At 42.6% G+C, this 24,306-nt stretch overlaps 1 long non-coding RNA gene across 3 annotated transcripts in view; it reads right to left on the bottom strand.

Annotated features, from left to right (window-relative positions):
* LOC137164287 (uncharacterized) overlaps positions 1 to 24,306 on the bottom strand; it is an 84,395-nt gene that overhangs the window by 35,909 nt on the left and 24,180 nt on the right. The window contains exon 1 of one of the 3 annotated variants that reach the window (XR_010922986.1): positions 18,917 to 19,159. The exons of 1 other annotated variant lie outside the window; for it this stretch is intronic. This is a non-coding gene — a long non-coding RNA (uncharacterized lncRNA). Of the gene's footprint in view, positions 1 to 18,916; positions 19,160 to 24,306 lie in introns of those variants that run through there. One more of the 3 variants, XR_010922985.1, reaches the window with a different exon arrangement.

Raw genomic sequence — 24,306 nt, 5'->3', positions numbered from 1 at the left:
ACTAATATTAGAATTGTACTAGTATTAGAGTTCACTTGTTTTCTACTTAAATATTTCAAAGGCTCAGATGTTTCAAAAAATCTGTCTTATGGAGACATAGAAGAAATGTAGCAGCAAATAGTTTTTGTTTTAGAAACGGAGGTGAGGCCTCTGAGAATAATAGCTGAAGGGCATGACAAAGAACGGATGATGCTTCTCATTAAGAAGAGTAAGAAAACAGGAGCATTAGCTATACCAGCAAAATTAGCCCCAGTGCCCCATACTTTGCTAAAGTCCACATGCATGTGAAAAGGGTAAAGCTTTCCAAGTGCAAAAGAATCACGGTGTTGCTAGTGATTTTCAGTCTTCCTCTGTCGTGTAGTAGCCATCCACTAATGATTCAGAAGAATCCTCTAACACAGGGCTGTATCAGTTTCCACAAGTCGTGGCACCTATCACAGGTCATTGGTTGTTGGGGAAAATTCCCTGTGGGTTCTAAGCTGATAAAATTACAATCTTAATTAATGTTAGGAGCTGTGTTAAGAGACCAATAGTCTTTTACTGATTACCCTGCAGATGTGACCTATACCTGAAAATGCAATGACTCTTGTCCCACAGCATTTCAGCTGGAGTGAAGACCTTTGCTCTAGAACACAGTGGAGAATGAGGGGAGGAAAGTCATTCAGCTGTGAGTTTCTTACAGGCACTGTAAACTGGGAAGTGGCTCTTGCTAATGCATAGCAACCTGACCAAACTATGTCTCTGCAGGAATTCTGGGGGCAAGGTAGCTCTGGTGCAAGTCTTCTCACTGACTCAGGCTATGCTGCTTTTGACTAGTGCCCAAATAGCATGCTGCTGAAAGTGCTTCAGCTGCAGTCAGAAAACAAATGAAGCCTCTGAAATTCAGTAGGCAAGCCTCTGCCAAAAAGTCTGTGGCCTCTCTGTTTCTTTCCTCCCAAGGCATGTTATAGAAATCACTGGGCTCTTGGTGAAAATGGGGTGGGTCTCTGTGTTTTTTGTTTTGTTTTGTTTTGTTTTTAAATGAGAAAGGATGAACTGGCTAGCATAGGGCTTTACAGCTGAGACTCTTAAGCACAATGAGGCACCTAATGCTCAGATCAGTGGGAGTTAGAAATATAAATGCCTTTGAGGATCTAGGCCTAAGCCCTGCCCTTTCCCCTCTGCATTTCATTCCTGACTAGTTTAGGCAGTACCCTAGTCACACTGCTCACAGTAAATAAATTCTAGCAGGAAAAGTCTAATGGAGGACCAAAAAAAAAAAAAAAAAAAAAATGTATTGGGTGTTTAAAATAGGTAATTTCTGATTTGGCAGGGATCCTCTCTGACTCTGCAGATTTCCAGCAGACCTGAGCAGACTGAAAGGAAATACTTTGAGTCACTTATCTGTGAGGGTGGAAAAAGTGAGCTCTTGCCTGAAACCCAGAAGAACCACCTTATCTTTAAAATGAAAAGTGACTTTCTATACTGATGGGGACTAGGTTCCAAGTACAAAAATCTAAAAATTAAAAATAAATAAGAGTGATTCCTCTCTGACTCTTCTTTCAGCTCATCCTCCACTGAGGGAGGCTTGCGCTTCTCACTAGACTGTAAAAACTAGCTCTACATCTTTGAAAGCACCTTTCTGACCTCATTAACCATATGAAGAGGAGGGGCAGCTCACGCCTTGCTTTGGAAACAAACAAACCACTTGAGGTTTAGTGGCCAAAAAATACCCACCTTCCAATTTTGAGCGTCCAGCTTGCCCTCTCCCTCCCCACCCTTCCTTCGAGGAAATGATCAGAATTTAATGCAAGACTCAGGACAGATCCAAAAGAGGCAGTTTACCCACCTTCGATGCTTTTGAAAAATCAGAGAGAGGCTCCCAGTGGAAGGACTAGCAACCTTTCTGGCAAAGCCATAGTTGGAAGGAGACTCCTAAAAACGCTCTAGCCGAAAAAAAGAAAAAACTAGAGGGAACCCTTAGAGAGGCCTTAAAAGCATTATTCCTAGTTGGCAATGACCTGTCTTACCACAACACATGTCCCAGTGTGATGGTCTTAAGAGCACAGACCCTTGAAGAAGCATTGCTCCAGAGCAAAGCTATCCAACATCTGCCAGCTGCCATTCTGCTCAGCTTTCCTTTCAGCAAGGTAAGATCTTGCCTCCATTCTAACCATCATTCTCTTTGTTACAGTCCCTAATTCTCACCTATTTCCTTCCACTCACTCTCTTGTATCCCGCGCACAGCTTTGCATTCACTGGTCCTTTGTGGTTTACCTCTGAGAAAGAACATGGTGCAAAGCCATGGTATTGTCATCTGGATTGTACTAAAATCTCTCTCAAATGTATAAGAGTCACATGTTCTTTGAAGGCGCTATGCCACACTAGCTTCGCAGGCTAAAGTCCCTGTTCACATAGTGGAGAATATTGATGCTCCTCTTCAGAAACCATCTAGAGTTTAATATCCACAGCTAGGTGACTTCGCTAAAAGGCAAAGTGCCCAGGTTACAGCTATGGAGAGGCAGTGACCTTCACCAATGTATTCACTTCTGGGAAAATGGAAGAAATCCTTAGGCCTGGTTGTCTGCGCCACATTTACTGACGTTGCTGGAGCGATGACCCTTTTGCTGGATTTTTGGCAGTGACACAAGGACACACCAAATCCTGGTGCATTATTCAGCTGAACTTAAACCCCAGTGGTGTGAGTGTCGCCGTAAACAATTTAGGTCAAAGGCTTTTAGGGGGCTCCTGGTAACAGGACCCAATGGAGGTTTCACGCAGAGAGGGCTTGCAGAATCTGGTCCCAGAGAGGTAAAAAGGAGCACCTAGATACTCAGAGGCCAAGAAGGGAGAGTGTTGAGGTGTTGTAGCTCTAAGAATTGGCTTGAATTGTTCTGATAATCAGGATACATTTCTCTGCCTACTTCAGGGCACTTCCCGGTGGCGCTCAAGATAGTGAGCCCTATCTGTTGATGGCCTTTCGGGCCGATTTTGAGAAGAGCAGTTAGCAGAAGGCACATTTTTTGTTCCATTTCTTATTGCTAAGAAAAGATGATTTCATACTTTATACTTAGCAATCTTGCTACCTTGGTAACCAGTAAAAAGGGAGAGACAGCCTGTCATATTCACTCATTTTCCGGTCATTGATAAACTCCTGAATTCCTGTGAATAAACCTCTTTTTTCCAGGAAAGTTGTAATTATCCTTAATTGTAAATTCAGCATCTGGGGAGAAATTTCTAACAGCTCTCCTACATTAATAGGATTCTAAATGTCATCCCATAAAACAAAGTTGGAGTTACATTCTGTGTGAACATTATTAATTCTATAGCATCATAGATGCACACAGTGCTTTATAAATATGTAGAAAGATGAAGTCCATTGCCTAAGGAACTTTCAAGCTAATTTCAAGACAGACTACTAACAATTTATTATTAGTAATATTATTTATATCATCATAGCACCCAGAGATCCCTGTCTGGTTCTGTTAGACAAGGCTCTTTGCAAACAGGTACACAGAGAATCCCCTCCTCTTGAAAGCTTTCACTCTAAGAAAATGTTATAGGTTTTTCTGTAGTAGTCACTGCAATATCCAAACTCCTCTTACGGACATTAGTAACTTATCCTCACAGCAGCTTGTGAGGTAGGTCAGAATTATTTTCTTCAGTTTTCAGATGGGAAACCAAGGTACCAAAAGATTGTGATTTACCCAAGGAGACACCAAGTTTGTAGCAAAGTCAGAAACAGTCCTGTTTACTTTACTTCCTAAAATACCTGCGTATGTGGACAGAAGTGGGAAGGATGCAAGCTTATAACTGGCACTACTACTTGACTTGCGTTAACATTTTGCTTTGTTTCCAAAAGAGCCTCTCAATATTATTCCAGATTTTACAGCAGAAAACCCACTACCAACACTCATGAGGACACATGAAAAGAAAGATGCATTTTAATTAGAATGCAAACTCTGGCGCTTAATGTTTTGGCATGAATGCACACCAAGAATGAAATTTTAATGAAATAGTCACATCCTGAATCGGTTGGGGGAAGAAGGAGGAGCAGCTAAACTCTACAATGCTCAGAAGAGTGATTATCTCAGGATAGTCACCTGCCCCATTGGCATTTTCTTAATGTTATTATAAGCTTTTAAGCTAAAATATGTTAAATGATCATCATTTACCTTCATAGAGCTGTCACATCCTGAATTCAGTAGTTCTAGCCATGTTACTAAGGGCAAGTCTAAACCACAAAATTGTAACTCAGGTCGACTCATTGAGGTACAGCCACTGCAGTAATTAAATCGCTTTTGCATATTCACACTACGCTCCTTGTGTCTGCGGTGCGCACCCTCACCAGGAGCGCGTGCACCAATTTAAGTATCAGTGGGGCACTGTGGGATGGCATCTGAGAGGCAGCAACAGTCGATGTAAGCAACACCGAGTGTACACTGACACTGCATCGACCTAACTACTTCGACCAAAGTGCTCCGCCTCTCACAGAGGTAGGTATTAAGGGCTGGTCTGCACTACAGAGTTTTGTTGACAAAAGTCCACTGTTTTAGCGACAAAAGCTGAGGTGCACACACTGAAATGCTCCTCCCACCAGTGGATCTGGGGGTTTATGTGTGAGCTCCTGTGAAATGGGCAAGGGTCTGGATCAAAGATTCTGAGGTTTTTGGGCCTGTCCTGTGCCACCTTTTATCTCTGCTGGAGCTGTGAAATTGACAAGAAAGCTGGGCAGCTAGAGCCCAGCTGCCCCCGCTCCCCTGGAGAACTGAATGGCTGGACCCCACTCAGCTGTGAAATTGATAAGGCTGCCTCTGCTCCTGGCAGGAAAGGGGGGCGAGAAGCAAGGATAGATGGACCCCATTCCCTGGGGGCAAGAATCCCCGAGTGGCTTCCCCCAGCGGGGAACAGGGAGGGGAGATGCCCCGGGCAGCTTTCCCTGGCTCCCAGCAGAGAACAAGAAGACCCAGCTCTCAGCTCTCCACACTGTCCCTCTTAGGTGAGTAGAAGTGTTCCTGGTGAGGACACACACACCCGACCCCAGGAGGGTAATGCAGACATCAGCCATCGCAGTAATTGATGCGGTGGCTGTAAGTCAACCTAACATAGGTTGACTTATCTTTGTGGTGTAGATCAGTGTTTCTCAACCTTTTAAGTAGCAAGTACTCCCTAACTTCTGAAAATTTTAATAAGTACCCCAACACTCAATTTTCCACTCTGGGAGCTGGGACCAGGCGGGAAGCGGGCGGCTGTCGCCTGCCTCCCTTCACTGGGTTTTTCGCCACATACCCCCTGCCTGTGTCTTGCGTACCACAGGTTGAGAAACTATGGTGTAGATAAGGCCTAAGTCAGTGTAGTGAGCAAGTTACATCAGCAGGAGCTACATTTTAGTTAGACACTTAACAGAGTTAAGTGGACATCAGTTGTCTTACATCCACCTAACTCTGCAGTGTAGACCAGGCCTAATTTTAAACAAAATGCTTTTTCTCTTCTAGAAAGGTATTGCATAAATACACTTGCAGAGATCAATTGTTTTATGAGGATGGTAACAAAGGCATTGATTCCTTAAAGCAATTTTATGGTGAGATCAAACATTCCATCTGAATCCTGCTTTTAAATAAGCTTGCCCTCTAACAACAACAACATTTTAAAGTAAGAGCCCATATGAAACAGATCATTACTATGTTAAAATATGAATTGCTTGATCCTGCCCTAAAGTGAGGTTCAGATGAAAGCTGTTTTGATTTTGCAATGATGAAAACATTGGAAAGAATCAGGCAAGAGGAACCAGAAACAAAAAAACAGAAATCTAAACCTCCTACAGAAAGGTATCTGCTAACAGTGTAGGTAGCAATAAAGATAATTATAAGTTTCAGGGGCCATTTGCCATGTACATGTCAGAAACACTGCCCCTCAAATCGGAGTGAAGTCAGAGTAGGTTCTCTCTCCAGGTTGCCTGTCAATTACTGCCCCTACTAACTCCCAATGCTCATTTCAGCTTGTGCAAAATACATTATTTTATTAGCAAATGTACAAAGAAAATCAGAAAATAAAGTGTAAATTTGCCTAGATGAATAACATTGCTAAGGTGGCCCTAAACTAAGGTACCAAGTATTAAAATATTTACCTGCACTTTACTGTATGGTATTAGCTTGTCTTTATCGTTTGACCCCTGTCAAAGGTCAACTGTTCTCACAGGGCCTGATTCTGGTCTCAGTACACTGGTGTAAATCAGAAGTAATTCCACTGAATTCAATACATAGCTTTTAGCATTAGGGCTTAAAGAGAATGACCCTGAGGATTACATTTACTTGAAGGCAATTCGTTTTATAATTAATTGGAACTGACTCCAATTAGCTACAGCATGAAGCGCTAGGCAAGACCTGCTAAAGATAGAAGAATGCTTGATGTGAGGACTGTGGGGAAGCTACATGGTAACACAATTGCACAGTGGGGGCTGCGGAGGACCAGGTCATGGGGTGGGACTAAGGTGTAAAGGGTGTATGGACTGTATGGGGGTCTCATCTTGGACAATCGCAACACTTTTTATGAGAACCAGGAGTGGTCTGTGGGTTGATGGAGCTGCCCTGAAAGGTGGCACAGGACAGAAGCAGGCCTCTTCCACTTTGTATCTGGGGGTTTACGTGTGAGCCCCAGTGAAACTGGCAAAGGTCTGAATCCAAGGTTCTGGGGTTTTTGCCCATCCTTAGTAGGCAGCACGTTTTAAATAAGTAGACATACATATTGCACTCTGCCTCTTAAGGAGGCTGTTCCACGCTGGAAGTTTCACAGACCTCATACCTTGCAGAAACTCTGCAGAAAAACACCACTTTTTTTCTTCTTGATAACCTTTTAAAATTATTCCAGTTTTTCACAATATTTTTAACGGTATATTCCATCTCATGAAAGGAATGAAATCAGAGGCACTGTTTGAAGAGTCTCTCTAGAATGTTCATATTCAAAGGAATACATTTGTCATGTTTATTGTCATTCTGCCAGTTGGAGCAGCTCTGGAATTCTCCCTTGTGAAGTACAGAACCTTGTCAACCCAGCACTGCCTGCCTGCTGTGAGTATGCAAATGTGCCTGTTCCTATAGTAGCAGCTCTTCAAAGAAGCTCTTACATTGACGTCCATTTGTAAAGGTATCAAAAACTTGCTACCTTCAAGCACCCCACTGTCTGGCTCAAATAAATACTGGAGCCATTCTCTCACCTGCAAAGTTCTTAAATGTACAGTTGCGTGACTTCAAATATACATTTATTTTATACATCTTTGTATGTTTCGTATAGTGAAGTCAGACATCAGTCTTACTATAAATTGCTATGTCTATTTCTGGCTTGGTGCTGCCTCAAGATCCTGGGTTCAATTCCTGACTCCATCACTGACTCTAGCACTAAAATTGGGTGCCCAGACGATCAGGGCTAGATTGTACTTTCTGTACGCAATAATAAGGCTTTTGTTTGACTGAAGAGGGTGTGATTTGTGACACCCCTATATAGTGTTCCATATACTGTCTTGTGCACATGGAAGAAAGGCACAGCCGTGGCTCTGAATGATTTCTGAGTCTCCCTGTTGACATCATCCTGCGGGGAGTCACAGTGCCCAGAGCTGGTAGTCCTTATGTGGCCACACAAGGGTGTGGTGAGGTGAATCCTTACTCTCTCCTATTCACGGCATGACTGAATGAAGACTAGGCACTGTCTAGCACAGAATAAATTGCAATGTGTAAGTTCATTTTCATTCGGTAAAATCACAGGAGCAGCGCTGATGGCTCTGTCCGCTCCCTTCCTATTTCAGAGAAGCCCCAAAGATATAGGAGACCAACTCCTCTTATATTCTTAAAAATCACTGCCTTACTTACTTCTGCTAATATTACAGCAGTCAGTCTGGGCACACCACTCTTGATTCTCTGCACCTTTTTAAGGTCATGGGGAGGAGCAAGAGAACCTCAGCCAAAAATCATCCCGTGAGTTGGGGTGACTAGAAGCCGTTCAGGAACATTTGAAGAACAGGAAGTTGTGGGTGGGTGTGCCTGAGAATGCCCAGCTGGCCACAGCAGTGCCAGCAGTAGTTGTGCTAATAGCATAGATGGCTTAATCATCCCGAATGAGTTCTGTAGTAGAAGCTGCCAGCATGCCTTCACTATAATAGGGCTTATCTCTTTCTTTATGCCCAGAGTCAGGGCCGTTTTAAGACCTTCGTAGGCCCTAGGCACACTTGCCTTCATAGGCCCTCCGACTGAAATAAGTAATTTGATTTTAAGCTATTAATAAATAGTTTTTTAAATAAAAAATTATATATAAAACTTTTTTCGTAGGCCCTGAAAGTTTCGTAGGCCCTAGGCACTGTGCCTATTGTGCATAATGGATAATACGGCCTTGCCTAGAGTACTCTGGATAATCAGGGAACGTTGTGAAAGGCACTTGGGATTAACATTCAGTATAAAGCACAGAATCCTTTACAGGAAACCATTGTTTAAAAAACAAACAAACAAACAAACAAAAAAAAAACCACGATAGTTCATCAAGCAAAAAATTGAAAGGAAAAAAAAATATCCTGTGCAACGGAGCTGTGCTTCCTTTGTAAGGTACAAGAATCACAGACAAAGCAGAGGTGTAATGTAGTAATCATGTAATAATCCTTAAGGAAGTCCCAAGACAAGCAGCTTGTCTATAGTATAAACTCCATTCTAAATTATGCACAGAACACCAAGGCTTAAAGAGGCAGTCTCAGTTAACATCAATATAAAAATTTGGGAGTCCAAGTCTGCTCTAGTCTGTCAAAAAGGAAGTAGCAGAGTTCCTTATTTGTCTCTTGCTATCTTCCAGCTCAAACATGCTCAGTTTAGAAGTAAAAAGATGTTTTTTTCCTAACTACCAGCTCCACACTGGTTCTGGCAGTCAAGCTGGAGTCTTTTCTCCTGGTGCATCCCACAACCAGTAAAAAAGCAACAGTAACAACAAAACAAGGGGTCCTGCACCACAAATTATACTTTCAGGGACTTTTGTATAACCCCACTGCCTTTGTTGGGTTTGCCCAAGTATAACTGATCATCCCTGTAACTGGAATTTAGTACACAAATCTGTTGATAATGCACAACTAAAAGCAGATTCAATTTATTCCTCATTAGCTGTGGAGGTCTAACAGGAGTCAAAACTTAGTCTTTTTTCCCCCCCTCTCAACTAAATAAGCCGACAGGACTCTGCATGCACATAGGGAGTTGATCTAATGTCTTCCTGAAAGATGCCATTTTTACATAGTCATCTTCCAGAGCAGAACTGCACTTTAAAAGTTTGATAAAGGGGCAATTTCTGGCAATCTTGATACAGACGTGCCAGGGAACTGCAGGTGCCCAAGGAAGGATTCCAAGTCTAGTTTCCTCACCAAGACCGTGCAGAAGCATCTGTGCAATATTGCCAATCTGTAGCTGCTGTCATGGACTTTCTAGGAGAGAGAGACTAGTGGTCAGGGGTGCGTGGCCTGCACATTTTCAGGTGTGGGTATGCCCCCCATCAATTCAAACACAGTTACATCATCACCTTTTGTGCAGATTATTTTACAGAGGGAGGGAAACTGAGCATGTGCTGCTGTCAGCTAGCATATGAAAGCAAATAATAGAATCACAGAAGCGTAGGGCAGGAATTCCACTGATTTCAATGGAGCTATGTCAGTTTGCCCTTGCTGAGGATCTAGTCCAATGTATTTTTATAGTAATAGTACAAATCATAAGAAAAATCTTCAAAGCACAGGATTCACCTACATTCATCCTCTCTCTTTTTTTCCTTCCTTCCTCCCTCCCTCCCTCCATCCCCTTTGTTTTTTGTTTGTTTGTTTGTTTTTGTTTTTTTTAATTCTCTTTATATATTTTCAGTTTTCCTGTTTCAGGTGATGTCATCTGGGCTTTCCTGAGCACTAGCCATCACTGCTCTGTATTGGAATCAGATTTGCTAGTGCACAAAGAACTGCCCGTCCTGGACTGAAATAATAAGTCACATGTTGCCCTGTCGCCTACCCCATTCAACCCCACAGAAAACCAATCAACGAGTTATGGTGGGTGTAATTCAGAACAGTATTCATGCTGTTTCTGGTGCAATGCATTCTCTCTCACTGCCTGGTCTGATTCTCCTTTACTCATGCTAGTTTATTTCCACTGAGGCCTATTATCCTGTCACACTGGTGTGAATTAGCAGTAACTCCATTCAAACCAGTTTTTATACTAATGCAAAACTGGTATACATGAGAGAAAAATCAAGCCTATTAACATAATAGACTTACTCCTGATTTACACCCATTTGAAAGGAGAATCAATCCCTTTTCCTCCCTTCTTGGTTTCCCCGTTGTTTTTCCACCTTCTGTCTCACTCCTTTCCTGCAGTCTGTAAACTGAGTAACACAGTGAAAGTGAAGGTCACTTTTTAATATCCCATGTCTAAATGCAGAATTTTAATATAATGTTCTCAAAGAATTTGGCAGATTCTGCTAGTTTTCTGTAGCTACTAGTCGTTTTTAGGCTAGATCTTCAGTTGATGTCAGGATCACCGCATTGACTGTCAATTTAGTACATTAATAAGGCTGAGATTTTCAAGAGCCCAAGGGAGTTAGGTGCCCAACTCATTGAAATGCAATGGGAGTTTGGTGCCTCACTCCCTTAGCATATCCCAGCCTAAGTGTCTTGAAATACCCGTCTTACCAATGATAGGTAGCATCAAGATTCAAAGGTAGAGTGAATTTGCTGGAAAGCCAAAGAAAAATCCTTGCAGAATTTCTGTATATTTCTACAGATTATGACCGGAAATCCCCACAGATTTTTTTTCTATCCCTACCAGTGACATCAAGTAGCAGGTTTGTGTGTGTGTCTGTGTTTTTAATGAAGTTAGCTGTAACTGATCATATTTTGCCAGTGCAATGCACACAGAACTCACACTGACGTCAATGGAAGTTCTAAATTTGGATTCATGGCAGGACATATGACCCAGTTTTATGGTCTTTAGGGACTGGAAAGTGGAAACTTTAGTTAATAGGACACAGTGTGTCTAGGTCTCATAAGTACAACTCTACTCTACAAAATGGTCATGCCAAGATGACTCCTTGTGTTTTGTTAGCCATCAGGCTTGCGTCTGTGAGTGTTTAAAGTAATATCTGCCCATTTTAGTAATACAAATACATTTGTACTAATTTTCTTTCCTAAAGAGACAAGAAGAGTGAGCTGAGTTCACTCCTACAGTGCATCAGTAACATAACTGTTTGTTAAATTACTATGAGAGGGACTTTCATCAGTACTGGATCCCTGACAATAACAAAGTTCCAGCAATATCAATGAGGGCATAATATGAAGACAATGGGATAGGACAAGTGTCCCTGAAAGTATAATTTCACCTGCAGATTCTTCACTACTGGTGATGGTGCACCAGAAGAACAGCATTTAGCTTGATTTTCAGGTTGCGAAGGGTTTGTAGGGCTGGCTGTGGGGGGGAAAGCTTTTTATTTATAAAATGAGCACACTTGATCTGGAAGCCACTGAGAATCAATAAACATGGGACCCTCTGAATTTAAAAAAAAAAAAAAATTAAAAAAGGAACAAAAGGGCAGCATCATGTTCTGTGTATTGTAATACCCTGCCTACCTCAAAAGTAATTTCATGGAAGCTAATACCCAAACCACTCCACAGCTGTTAATACTATAAAGCTAATCCTGCAGTCCTTACTCAATTTTTATTCATTGACTTTGATGAGAATTTTGCCTGAGTAACAATTACACAAGGTCTGCAGAGTTTGGCATACGATTAATTGATAATTTGCTTTCAGTTTAGGAGTAAAGGCCAGGTTCTGATCAGAGTTACACTGATGTTACTCTGGAGTACCTCTATTAGCTTCCATGAAGTTACTCCAGATATGCCCCAATATATTTCAAACAATGTGAGTATCAGCGAGTCTGCTATACATTGTAAAGTCTGCGTTTGGATACTGTAGGAACTGACTTTTATAAACACAGATTAATAGATTATAAAGACAGAAGTGACCATTAGATCACCTTGTTTGATCTCCTGTATAACACAGGCCATAACATTTCATCATGATGATGCGCATTTGCTCTCTTCAAAGATTAAAACAAGCTTCAGCATGAATAATGATGGTTTCATTTTAGACTAGACACAAATGCAAAATGCCCATCTTATTTTAGCCTTTTGGTTCCAAATGACTAAATCAAATGTGATTTATTATGTTAAAAATCCTTTATAAGCGGTGTTTTGTTATGGACATACTGTGCAAAACATGTTTTTCAAACACAACTATGAAGGTTTTGAGATCTTGTGTAAAAGGATGTAGAATAAGCACAGGAGGGCTAATTCCCCCTGCCTGACATCCTGTGTACTCATTTACACCTGTGAGCAGAGCCTAATGTCATTCTCATTTGGTATAATTTTATCCTCATTTTGAACAAAGGCAGATGACCAAAGATGGTACAAGACAGTGGAAGGATTTTAGGCCAATCTAGAATAATTCTTAAAAAATAATTTTTTGGTTACCAATTTTGAGTCAGATCCTCGGCCAGTGCAAATCAACATATAGTAGCTCTATTGGCTTCAACAGAACTAGACCATTTTACATCAACTGAAGCTCTGAGCTTGTATTTTAAAAATAATCAAAAAAAGGTCCCACACTGACAAAACTGGAAACTATAGGCTTGTTTAGCTGTGGGGGGTGGTGTGCTACCGGGGTGCGAGCGGACGAATGTACTGCACATTAATTAGTCCATGCTGGTGCACATTAAGGCTTCCTAGGGTGCTTTAATATAGTAAAAGTTTCGTAGTGTGCTTTAACGTAGTGGCACTACGTTAAATCACACTAGGGAACCTTTAGTGCACATCAGCCCAGTCTACACAGACCAATTAATGTGCAACATGTTAGTGTGCTTCAGAAATCACACCCTTGTAACGAGCATTACCCCACCATGTAGACAAGTCCTTTGTCTGCAGTATATCCACAGAATAGGCCTAACTCAGGTTATGGTGGTGCAAGTTTTCCCACATTGCCTCACTCACATGCCAGAATGTTTTCTATTCGGTGTCTGAATCATTTAACTTCTTTGCCTCTCTGCTGTGGATGTGTGAGAGAATGCCAGTTATGAAATGGACACTTGTACTCTAGGTACAGGATGGAGAACATCAGTCCTGTTTCTGTAGATTACTGGGAGTATTGTGTGAGCAGAGGAATTTCCTAATGAAGGTGCTCAGACAGTTCAGTGAAGACTGCTATAGAAATGTCTATAAATAAATAAACTAAATAAATAATGTCTCTTAATCAGCATCACTCAGCTATTTGAACCCTTAACCTAGCAGTGAGAGGCTCTCTGGATAAAATTTTCAAAAGTGCTGGAGGTTCCACTGACTTTCAGTAGGATTTACGCACCTAAATTACTCAGGCAGTTTTGAAAACATTAGCTTATAACCTATTGCCAATCTCCTTAGGTGTTCAGTGCCATCTATGACTAAATTATTAATTGAGAAGGCTACATTTCAGCACAATACTATATTTCTTCTTGCAATTAAAAACATTCAGAAATAAATTCCGCTTCACTGAGCTCCTAGTGCTTATCTAATTAATTTTCATGTTTAGATAAACATTTCTCTCTCCCCCTTGCTGAAGACCTGTGCTTTCTTCTTCATTCAACATGTGACTAATTTCTTATTTAATGTTAAGCATCCCTGAAAGATCTTCATTTGAATTTGTGATATACCTGACATTAAAGTAACACAAATTACACTGTGCTGGCAGCTATGCTGAAAGGAACATTTCTGTAGCTTTCGAGAAACCTTTCTGAATACCCAAAGGGGGCATGAGACACAAAATGTAACTGGAACTGAAAAACTGATTTCTGAAGTGCTACGTGAGAAGAAAACATGCAGGAATTGTGGGAGGAGCCAATCTTCTTCCTGGCTTCCTTTCAGCCTACATTTTTGGCATTCTTAAAGATGTGCTGTATGTTTGCAATGTATTCTATTTTAGATTTTAATTTCAGAGGAAAGCAGTACAGTATACAACACAGTGGTGAGTGGTAATTGGCCATGTCCTGATAAAATAAATTAATTAAAATGTTATATTAACATAAAGATGTGTGGACTATCCCCATCCACCTCACTACCTCACTGTCATCAGCCGTTTGGTTTCTTGTAGGTGACACAGTAAAAATGGGTCTTCAGGACAAATTTGAATAAGGAGAAGGCACTGGCCTTTGCAAATCAGCCAGGAAAGGATATTCCACACATAGGGAGCAGCATGGAAGAAAGTATGGAAATGGTTGAGCTAGAAGAAGAAAAAATGTGTCACTGCATCTAGAATCATTGGTAGAGGGAGAGAGATGACATGGTAAGAGCCAACAGGGACATTAATGCCCTAAAAGAGTGAGAGTGCTAGTTAGTATACCTGGTGATGGTCCATGGACCCAAAGCGGTATGGTTAGTCTGGTTTCTGGGCATGGCCAGAGTTGCATCCGTGGTTGACTACATCTAGTGGAAGGTACTGGTGATAGCACACAGTGGGCTGAAGTGTGGGTCCTGACTGCCCTCCCTCCTGTGTTCTTGGAGACTTTCTGGCTGTCTCCTGCAGCTCCGCACCCCCATCCAGTCATGCTCAAGAGCCTACATTTTGCCCTACAGTTTTTAAGAATGTGTTATTTTTTCTCATGATGCTTCACTAGGCTTTTTTGGATCACTCACTTACAAGGAGATATCCTGTTCTATCTACACCTTTATCCTCCACTCACCACAGTGCATCCGGGTGCATTCAGTATAGTAGCTATTCTGAAACCTCAATTGCTTGTTGTAGTTCAGCCTTTAGACACAGAAAACTGATTAGATATTATTTGTGTTGCAGTCGTGTCTAGAGGCCCCAGCTGAATTCAGGCCCCTGCTAAGTAGACACCAGACACTAAGCACATGGTGAGGAACAGTCACTGTCCTGAAGAGCTTACTGTCTAAGTACACAAGACAGACAGAGGGTGGAAGGGGAAATGATTTGCTCAACATCACACAGCAGCAGAGCCAAAAATAGAACTGGGCCTCCTGAGTCCTTCTCCAGGGCTCTATCCACTGGCTCACGTTGCCACCCCAATGCTTTAGTCTTGTAATATTGTCATTACTAACGAATATAATTAAGAGGAATTGAACTGCTGCATGGCCAGTTTTCACCAGTTACTTAGTCATGACAAGTAATGTGGACTGTGTCAGAAGATACCATAAGCTGCACCCAGCACTGAGTGTCATTAAAGGATGCATTGGGTTCAATAAAATAATCCAAGACTTCTTGATTGCTGTCTTGCTCCAGGCATCTGCTTTGTGTATAAGAGTCACCATGTCATATAACACCATTGCCCAACACCACTGAACATCAGCAGCATTTAAAGACTCAAGGTCATTAATAATGTTATGACCTTCCAACACACAACACCCCCCGGTGCATTTATTAATCTAATTTACCACGTAGAGCTTTAAATGCAACGTAGTCAAACTAGAAACCATTGTTTTAACATACCGTCTTAGGAGACCCTGCACAACCTGTTGCACGTTGCCTGAGGATAGTCAGTAAAATGTTGCTTAATGAACTCAGGTAGCATTCTGATAAACTACTGCATTCACTGAGGGACAGAGCAGTAAGAAGAGGTGCTGCACTGGGGCTTCTTCCTATGGCAGACACCAAGAAGCACAGGCCTAAGCAGCTAAAGGTGTAATGTATGCTCCCGTTGCACAAACCACTTCGTTAACTGGGTAGTGGCAAGCAGGGTTGTGGCCTAACCCTCATGGCCTTCCCACCTTGGCCCAGCCCACCTCTCTCACAGTGGGAAATTTAGCATCTCTGTCAGAGCTAGACTCCACCAGCGCTTGGAAACAAAGATGAGGATGGTGCCTGCACAGGGACTCAAAGGCGGAGAGGAAGGTTTTCGGTACCTGTTACAAGGTAGCTCCCTCCTCACACACAATCTTCTATTTAATAATCTATCCTAGTTTTGTTCTGCACGCTCCTTAAGAGGCTATTTTTGGTCTATACAGGCCTGATGCAAAGTCCACAATAGCTAGTGGGAAGACTGCGATTGATTTCAGTGGGCTTTGGAGCTGGCCGTGGGATGGATCTGTTCTTTGTTACAGAGCTGCCTGCACCCTTCGAGATCTCAAAGTGATAGTGATGGTCAAAGTGATAGTGGGACTAAGTGAATGGGTGTAGTTGTACCATACTGTACTGAAGCGAAGGTGGCAAGAGAGCCTCAATGCCCAGATGTTTAGGATATTAAAGGAACCCCCGGTGTCTTTCAAACTCTCCTTAGCAAGCTGCTTAAAACGTCCTGGCTGAACAGATTAGTTGTGAAGAAACCTAGCTCTCTTCTCTATAGACTAAGACAAATCCCAGTAGGGAGCACCCTCTCACTTCAAAATGAAGGCAAAGGAAGGAAGAAGAATGAGTGAGGGTTTTCATGGTTTAGCTTCCCACTAGAATGCCAACAGAGAGAAAATACTATATTGCTGTGTTCAGAAGCCACAGCTTTACCATGTGTCTTTACTGTCCAGACACTGGAAAAAGTTATTAAAGTCAACAGAACTTGCTCCACTTTCAAGCCACCCTCAATATTAAGTTGCAGGGAAAAGCAATTCAGTTTAAGTGAAGCTGTGAGTCTAGTGGATAATACATGATTTCCAAACTCTTCTAACTAATACCAGAACTCTGGGCCTAATCCTGCCAAGTGCTGAGCACCCTCATCTCCTCCCAGTGAAGTAGAAGTGAATGGAACATGAGGATGCTCACTACCTCATAAAATTGGCCCTTTGAAGTCTTGACTAAAAGGAGACGTTATGGCTTAATCCTCAGACTCAGCAGAGTTGAGTGGGGGAGGCAAAAATGGCTTTAAAACAATTTTCTCAATCCTCAAATCAAATTAGCACCTGATACAAATTAGATCCGTTATGCTCCTGAGGATGAGCCAGAGCACATTGTACTCTGGTCCCACATGCACACACGCCTGGTAGCACCTTACACCAACGGTGCGGGAGGGAGAGCACGTAGGACTCAGACTTAGTGCTTGTTTACACTTAAAAGGCTGCAGCGGTGCTGTAGTGCTTCAGTGAAGATGCTACCTACACCGAAAGGAGGGCTTCTCTCATTGGCGTAGATAATCCACCTCCCCAAGAGGCAGTAGCTATGTCGATGGGACATAGCGCTGCCTACACTGGGAGTTAGATTGATATAACTATGATGCTCAGTGGTGTGGTTTTTCCACACCCCTGAGCAATGTAGTTTTACCGACATATGTTGCTAGTGTAGGTCAAGCCTTGGAGACATTAGTAATCGATCAATTGACTTGAGACCAGATTGTCTAAATTTGCACAGGCAAATTTGTTGGCATAAATCAAGTACTTAGACATTACTACCAAGTTTGAATATGCAAATATATACTCACTAATGGAAGCAGACCCAATATTCCTTTGTGCACATTCAGAGACTGGCTGACAACATAGCCATAGGTTATACCTCTCCTGCTCCTTGTCACCCTTTCTGGAGAAACTAACAAAATCCTCCCCCCAGCCCAGCTGACATCCACCACTCACCTCCCAATAGCTGCCTCTTCCTCCCAACAAGTGTTGGGATCCAGAACACAGCTAAGATAATAAGGAATAATTTGAGTGGCACAATGTGAAATTCCTCTGGGAGGCTGGAACTTGCATTGAACTGGCAGAAACTGGGTCATTTTGAACGCCTTTTAACCAAATCACAAGATTATGCTCTCAAACTCTCTCAAAATCTCACAGCTCTAGTGCAAATGGAATGATTGATTCTAAGAAACATTCTCTGGGTGTACAGCAAAGTCAGACATGGTGGATCCAGCGTAAATCCACTGATTTCACTATTATACCAGATCTGAATCTGACCCTTTGTTTCTATTAACCCTCAGACTGCAATGTTAGCAACATGCACTGTCAAAGTAATTACAAACTGTTTCCATTCCCCAAGGTGTGGGTGGACTGAGGAATCCTCAACAGCCACTGCTGGAAGAAGGCCTGGAACTGAGTTTTGTAATCTCATTTTTAATTTCTTTGTTAATTTAAGCAGTCCCCTAAGAAGAGAACTTTGTTTCAGAGCAGGTGGGAATGGCACCCGTGCATAGGTGTATTCATTACTTTTCTATATACCACTTAAAAGTATTTCCCATGTGCAGGGCCATTTTAAGACCTTCGTAGGCCCTAGGCACACTTGCCTTCATAGGCCCCCCGACCGAAATAACTAATTTGATTTTAAGCTATTAATAAATAGTTTCTTAAATACAAATAAAAAATTATATATAAAAATCTTTTTCATAGGCCCTGAAAGTTTCGTAGGCCCTAGGCACTGTGCCTATTGTGCCTAGTGGATAATACGGCCCTGCCCATGTGTCCCATGCAAGTTTGTTGGACCTGTAACTGAAGACCACTGCTACCAGGCAACCATTTTTGCTGGTCCCATATGTAAGAGAGATTTCATGCTATATGTGTAATGTCATGGAAGAGAGATATGGAATATGTCATGGAAGAGAGATTTCATGCTATATGTGTAATGAGGCAATGTGCCAACATGAGGTATAGTATTTCCTTCCCCTTCCTTTACCTCAGCTTACTTTTCTGCTGTAGTAAAGATCAGAGTTTAGTTTTTGCAAATTTTGATCTCTGTATACCTATCTACAGCTATTATAGAGTTAAATCTCAGATAGAAGAGGAGTGACACAATCTCTAAAGAAAACATTTCCTTCATCTATATCGAGCTATCTGAATACATAATTTATTTATAATCCTTGAAACAGTTATGAATATTATCAATAACAACTCCTTTAAAGTCAATACTTTCAGACAACCTCCTACAAATTTTAGCACTTGTTACTATCACAAGTTCAAATGCAAAATATAATTATGCATGCATACCTACTCTCCTCTAGGGTTCTTCTCTGGGAGGATTTACTCTTCTCTGTCTGTGGAATGGTGTCCAAACCCTCTGCGGGGCACACAAAATCCTTCAAGTCTGAGAAACAAGTGATAATGCCACAGTCTCTTTCAAACACCCTTTGAGCCTTTGTACTGACAGTCAGCAATTGCACAGCCTGCAGCGATTTTAGTCCTCCTTTGCTTCTCTAATGGGATGAGGGAGTAGCCCCTTCTGCTCCTTGAACTATTCCACAACTGAGTCCCCTTGGCTGGCTCCCACACCCCCTATTTATAAACTCCTCTCTCTCCCCTTGAGTTCCCATTGGTTCCACTCTCAGAGAGTGACTCTGGGTGTGTCTTGCCAGGCTGCTTGTCCAAAATGGAAATCACCCAAACAGCCTCAAATAACTAATGAGCACACCTAGTGCCTCCCCCACCCCGGCTCTCAAACACCAAATTTCTGGATAATTCTGGCCTAATCAGAGTCACTATGCCCAGCTCCAGCAGGCCTGCAGGCACACAGAGTCCCCCAAAATAAAAATAAGAGCTATATATCATTGCCACTGTTTCTTCCCTTATTCACACCATTAAATACTGCAATGCAAGCATGTAGGTTACATATACACTCTCATTTCACTGATTCTATATTGCATTCCTCTAGGAGTGCGAAGTAGAACTGGAGAAAAATGGCTGTGACACTACACGCATTTGGTGAAACTTTTCAGAGCAGTGAAACTTTCCATAAACTTGGCAGAACTTTTTTCAGAATCTTGTAACTTGCAGAGCGGTGTCTAGTTAAATTTTTAAAAAGCTGAGGGACTGTTCTGTGTGCACTAACCACCTCTTCCATGACCCTCAACTCCTGCTGAGTCCTGCATTGCCTTGGTGAGTCAGCACACAAGGCCAGATTCAAAAGGTATTAAATGCCTAAGATGCAGCTAGGTGCCTAGTGGGATCTCCAAAAGCACGGTGCCTAATTGCCACTGATTTCAATTGGAGTTAGTTTTGAAAGTCCCACTAAATGCTTTGCTGCATCTTTAAATATCTTAGTACCTTTGAAAATCTGGCCCATACATCTGCTGGTCACCATACTTGTGGCTACGTTCTGACACCCTTTCTTATGTTGTGTAGCACCTTGCTACATATGTGTTTCCATTAACTTCAATGAGACTAGATGTGGAGTAAGGTACTATTCTGCATGAGTAATAGTGTCTGATTTCTGCTCTTCCTTTTTATTCCTGCAGAGCAGCATTCTCTCTGAGGCCCTGAACTTCATGTTATTTTGCATAACTCCATGTAACAGTGTTTGCTGGTAGCACACCACCTTGTTAGCAAGTATTGATCCTTTTGGGAATAAGTTAAGTGGGTGTGGCAGACACACCGATGCAAGTGACTTGTGGTTTTCTGAGACAGAGAAGACCTAAGGTATGGGCTGAGCAATCCCGAGGGAGGAACACTGGAAGCAGGATTTGGGAAGAAGGTTTGAGTTGATTTTTTTGTTAAAGTCAAGTTCCATAAAGGTGGAGAGTTTAAATGCTCCTCAGTGTGTGAACTGTGTTTGCAGAGCAGGTTGGGAAAAGCACCTGTTCAACTGTGGAGCCAATTCACGTATTTGGTGGCGGTGGGGTAATTCCAATCCCTGCTGCCCTCCTTCCTGGCAGGGACCCCATTTCAAGTGCCTGTGTGTACCCCAACCCCCCCCCCCGAGCAGGGACCCTGCATCTCCCCTCGCTCTTACCCAGGGAGTCTCCCTTCTCTCTTACCCAGACACTGCATGAGACGGTGCTGCCAGAAATTGAGTTTCTGGCTCCCCTTGTACGTGCTTCCACATATAGGAACAGGCTCCCTGCACACCAGATTGCAGCACCATTTGGCCCAGCCACCCCACTGTCTGTACAGAGGGACAGCTGGCTCAAATTTCAGTGGCATTGCAACCATACAGCCAGAGTGGCACTCCGGACCACTCTGGCACTGGTTGTACTCCTTAGATGGGGTCATGGCTCCCCACACCTGGCTCTGAGACACATGGTACCCTGAGCAAGTGCAAAAATCTTGGGGGAAGGCATTATTGTGTCCCTTCTTTTGTGGCACTGAGCCCCAAGCAGAAGTCTTTAGGGGATATTTCTAAAGCAACTCACCAACCTCTTTTCTAGTCTGCATGCAGCAGCATCTGTCCAATTAGCAGATATTCCCTCATTTTAGTCTGCGCTCCCAGATTCATTATTTTAAATCTATCTCCAAGCCGAATAGGTTTTTTCCCCCATCTATAATTAGGCCAGGTACTATCATGTTCTAACTCCTTCTGTATTTGACTGCATTTTTCCTCATTAATTTTCTTCTTTACTTAGTGTTCATACCATTATCAAAGTTAGGGGTTTTGCTGCTGTCTTCTGACATTACCGTGGGCAAGCCACTTAACAGCTCTGTGCCTCAGTTTCACCATCAGTAGAGTGGAGATAAATATGCTTAACTTCCTCTGTAAAGGTCTTTGCGATCGATCCATAAAAAGCATTATAAGTGGAGAGCATTATTATAGCCCCCATGATTCAGCCATTTTGGAGAACAAAGAGAATAGAGGGAAATGCACTTTTTCTAATATAAAAATATTTTTACTGTTTAAAAAAAATAAATCTAGCACACCAACAATAGATGGTAAACACTTAAAATCTGTAGAGAGATAGTCCCAAGCTGATAAATGACCCTATCAGTGGCCTGGTGAAAATGGGCTGTGACCTGACAAAGTTATAAAGGCAAAAAAGATATCTGATCCTATAATGAAAGGCTTTACCCTAATACATAAACACAGGTGTCTTGAGTTTCTCCTAGCATTTGGTCAATTTTTCATTTGATATGCCATTTTCTTCCATATGCTATATAACTGCCACTTAGATTTTTTTAAGTATCATGTACAGGAAATGGGTAGGTTCCCTTTAAATAGTTTGTGAGCCCTTGGTTGGCCCCTCACAGTCTTCTAGGTTTCTGAAGCTGCCAGTACCCTGCCAGCGTAATAGTGCGTCTATGTAGCAAGGCCTTGCATGTCATTGTATTCAGTAAATAGTTCTCTGGACTCCAGCACGCTCATGTGATTCCTTCACATTGCACTTGTGGTGCAAAGAGTAAAAGATACAGCAGTGAGGGCAGGTCTACGCTTAAAGCACTGTATTGGTACAGCTGCACCGATGCAGCTGCGGCGCTCTAGTACTTAACTGAAGACATTCCTATGCCGACAGGAGAGCTTCTCATGTCAGTGTAGTTAATCCACCTCCCTGAGAGGCAGCAGCTATGTCAATGGGAGCAGCTCTGCTGCGACATAGTGCTGTCTACACAGGGGTTTAGGTCAGTATAACTATGTCGCTCAGGGGTGTGAAAAACTCACCCCCTGAGCAACATAGTTATACCAAGATAGGTCTGTAGCATAGACTGGCCTAAGGTTCCTCTCTGTATGAAATCTAAATGCAGTGTATGATTTCCAGGACCTGCTCATAGCTACCAATCCATTGTTATTAATCATTTTGATAAGTTAGGGCAGGACTGTGCCTTGGTCTTACTTAGCCACGGGGGGAGTAAGGCCCATCCTATTCATGCTCCTTGCCAGAGTGACATCTGGATTCTGTGGTCTGGTCTGGTGGGCAGTGCAGCCTCTGCTCTTTGAATTTTCCCCTCTGGAAACAAAGGGACTAGGAGCCTTGGCTTTTTACCCCTTCCTCTCCCACACACTAGATCCAAGTATCTGGATAGATGCAAGGGGGGAATTAAGCTACATCCTTTCATGGGCTGCAGTAACTGACTTTCTGCCTCATGGAAGCAGATGGGAACAGGGGAGGCAAAGGTGCAGACAATATACTATTCTTTGCTTGGGGCTGTGCCCAGAGGCACAGTCTAGCCCTTATTAAATCACACTTTTCCCTCTCCCTAAAGCCATGCTGCCTTGGTTACACGGAAACTGTAATGTTCCAAACCTTCCTCCATTGTTACCTTAAAAGCCTTTGTTTTGCTCCAGCCTTCTGTAAACTTGAGGCCAAATACACTAGTTTTTGGCTTCCTCCCATTTCCGTATTTCTAGTGAAATAACTATTTTAGAACTGAGGAAAATGTCTGCTGTAGCTTCTCCAAATTTCCATGCTAACATTTTCTAGCCCTCTTGGTCTCTGAGCCTTGTCAGCTATAATAGCTTTTTTCACTTCATGCTTCTCCAGATGCCCTAACCCTTCCCTTTCTTGCTCTGTAATCACGTAAATATCTTCCCTGTAATCACCAAGTAAGAAAACTACAAAAAATGGATTAGCATCGCTCTGTTCCTGTCCTGCATCTCCTGTTCCACCCTAGCAGTCACTGCATTTTATTAATCACTTTGTAAACTGAAAAATTGTTCACCAGCCAAGTTATCCTGCTCTCTTTGACGGTTATTGATAGTTATGTCCCCCAGTTCACCTTTATGCAGTGGTTCCATCCTGTATCATTTTGTTCCTCTTATTATTAGATTGCTTCTATAGTTCTAAACGACTCCTTCACGCAGCTCCTGACATCTTTGCTCAGTGCAGCCACGTCAATAGCCCATCTGGCAGGAAGATCAGCAAATTTTCTTTTACTGGATTAGATCAATTCAGCTGCGCATGGGGGGTGATGGTGTCTGGAAGATGCGTTCTCCAACATGTACCATAAATGGGCAGAGTAGACTAAGTCCAGATCCACCACATTTTCAGGTCCCCAAGTGGAGCCTGTCTTCCATCTTCCCCCATTTCCCTGGATGGACAGCTCTATCACCAGGCCCATCCCAAAAACTTACCTCGCTTCAGTTAACAGTGGTGCCACCACATGCCAGAACAGTGGTGGCTGTTCTAGCTGTCCTCCTTCCAAGGTGAGATGTGCAGTGTGCCAGCCAAAGTCATGTCACACCTTACTGCCCATTTGCCACCTGTTAGAGCTGCCATCTCCCTGGCTATGGAGAAGCTGAGCATGGATACTACATACCCTTCTCCTAGCTCCTGCGGAGTCTATATCTAAGTTCTCTCCCTCCCACTTGTTGAGGGCTTCTTCTTTACACGGTGGAGGGGATATCAATGATTCTTCTTCTCTGCCTTCTGCTTGCTTGTGTGGGAGAGGTCTTTAGCCTCCCACAAGACCTATAGAAGGCAAAGGGCTTAAAATTACTGCTAGACCTGGATGGTAAGTCATAGTGTAGTGAGAGGTGTGCCACAAGCTAGGGTTTTGGCTGTGGCTATCACCTTTAGGTAATAGCATACCTCAGGTGAAAAACCAGCATAACGTGCAGAGGACACCACACGACTGCAAAGGCTATAGTCTGCACTCCCATCTTGTATCAGCAATTTCCATGCTGTTCCTTTCTCTGACACATTTGGTTCTGAGACGGTTAAAGAGCATGGTGAATA

This window comes from Emydura macquarii, unplaced genomic scaffold (assembly GCF_026122565.2).
Source record: "Emydura macquarii macquarii isolate MOO-44397 ecotype Brisbane River unplaced genomic scaffold, CSIRO-AGI_Emac_v2 contig_2676, whole genome shotgun sequence".
Classification (NCBI taxonomy): domain Eukaryota; kingdom Metazoa; phylum Chordata; order Testudines; family Chelidae; genus Emydura; species Emydura macquarii.
The sequence above is the reverse complement of the archived record's forward strand: the minus strand, read 5'-3'. Positions and strand labels throughout refer to the sequence as shown.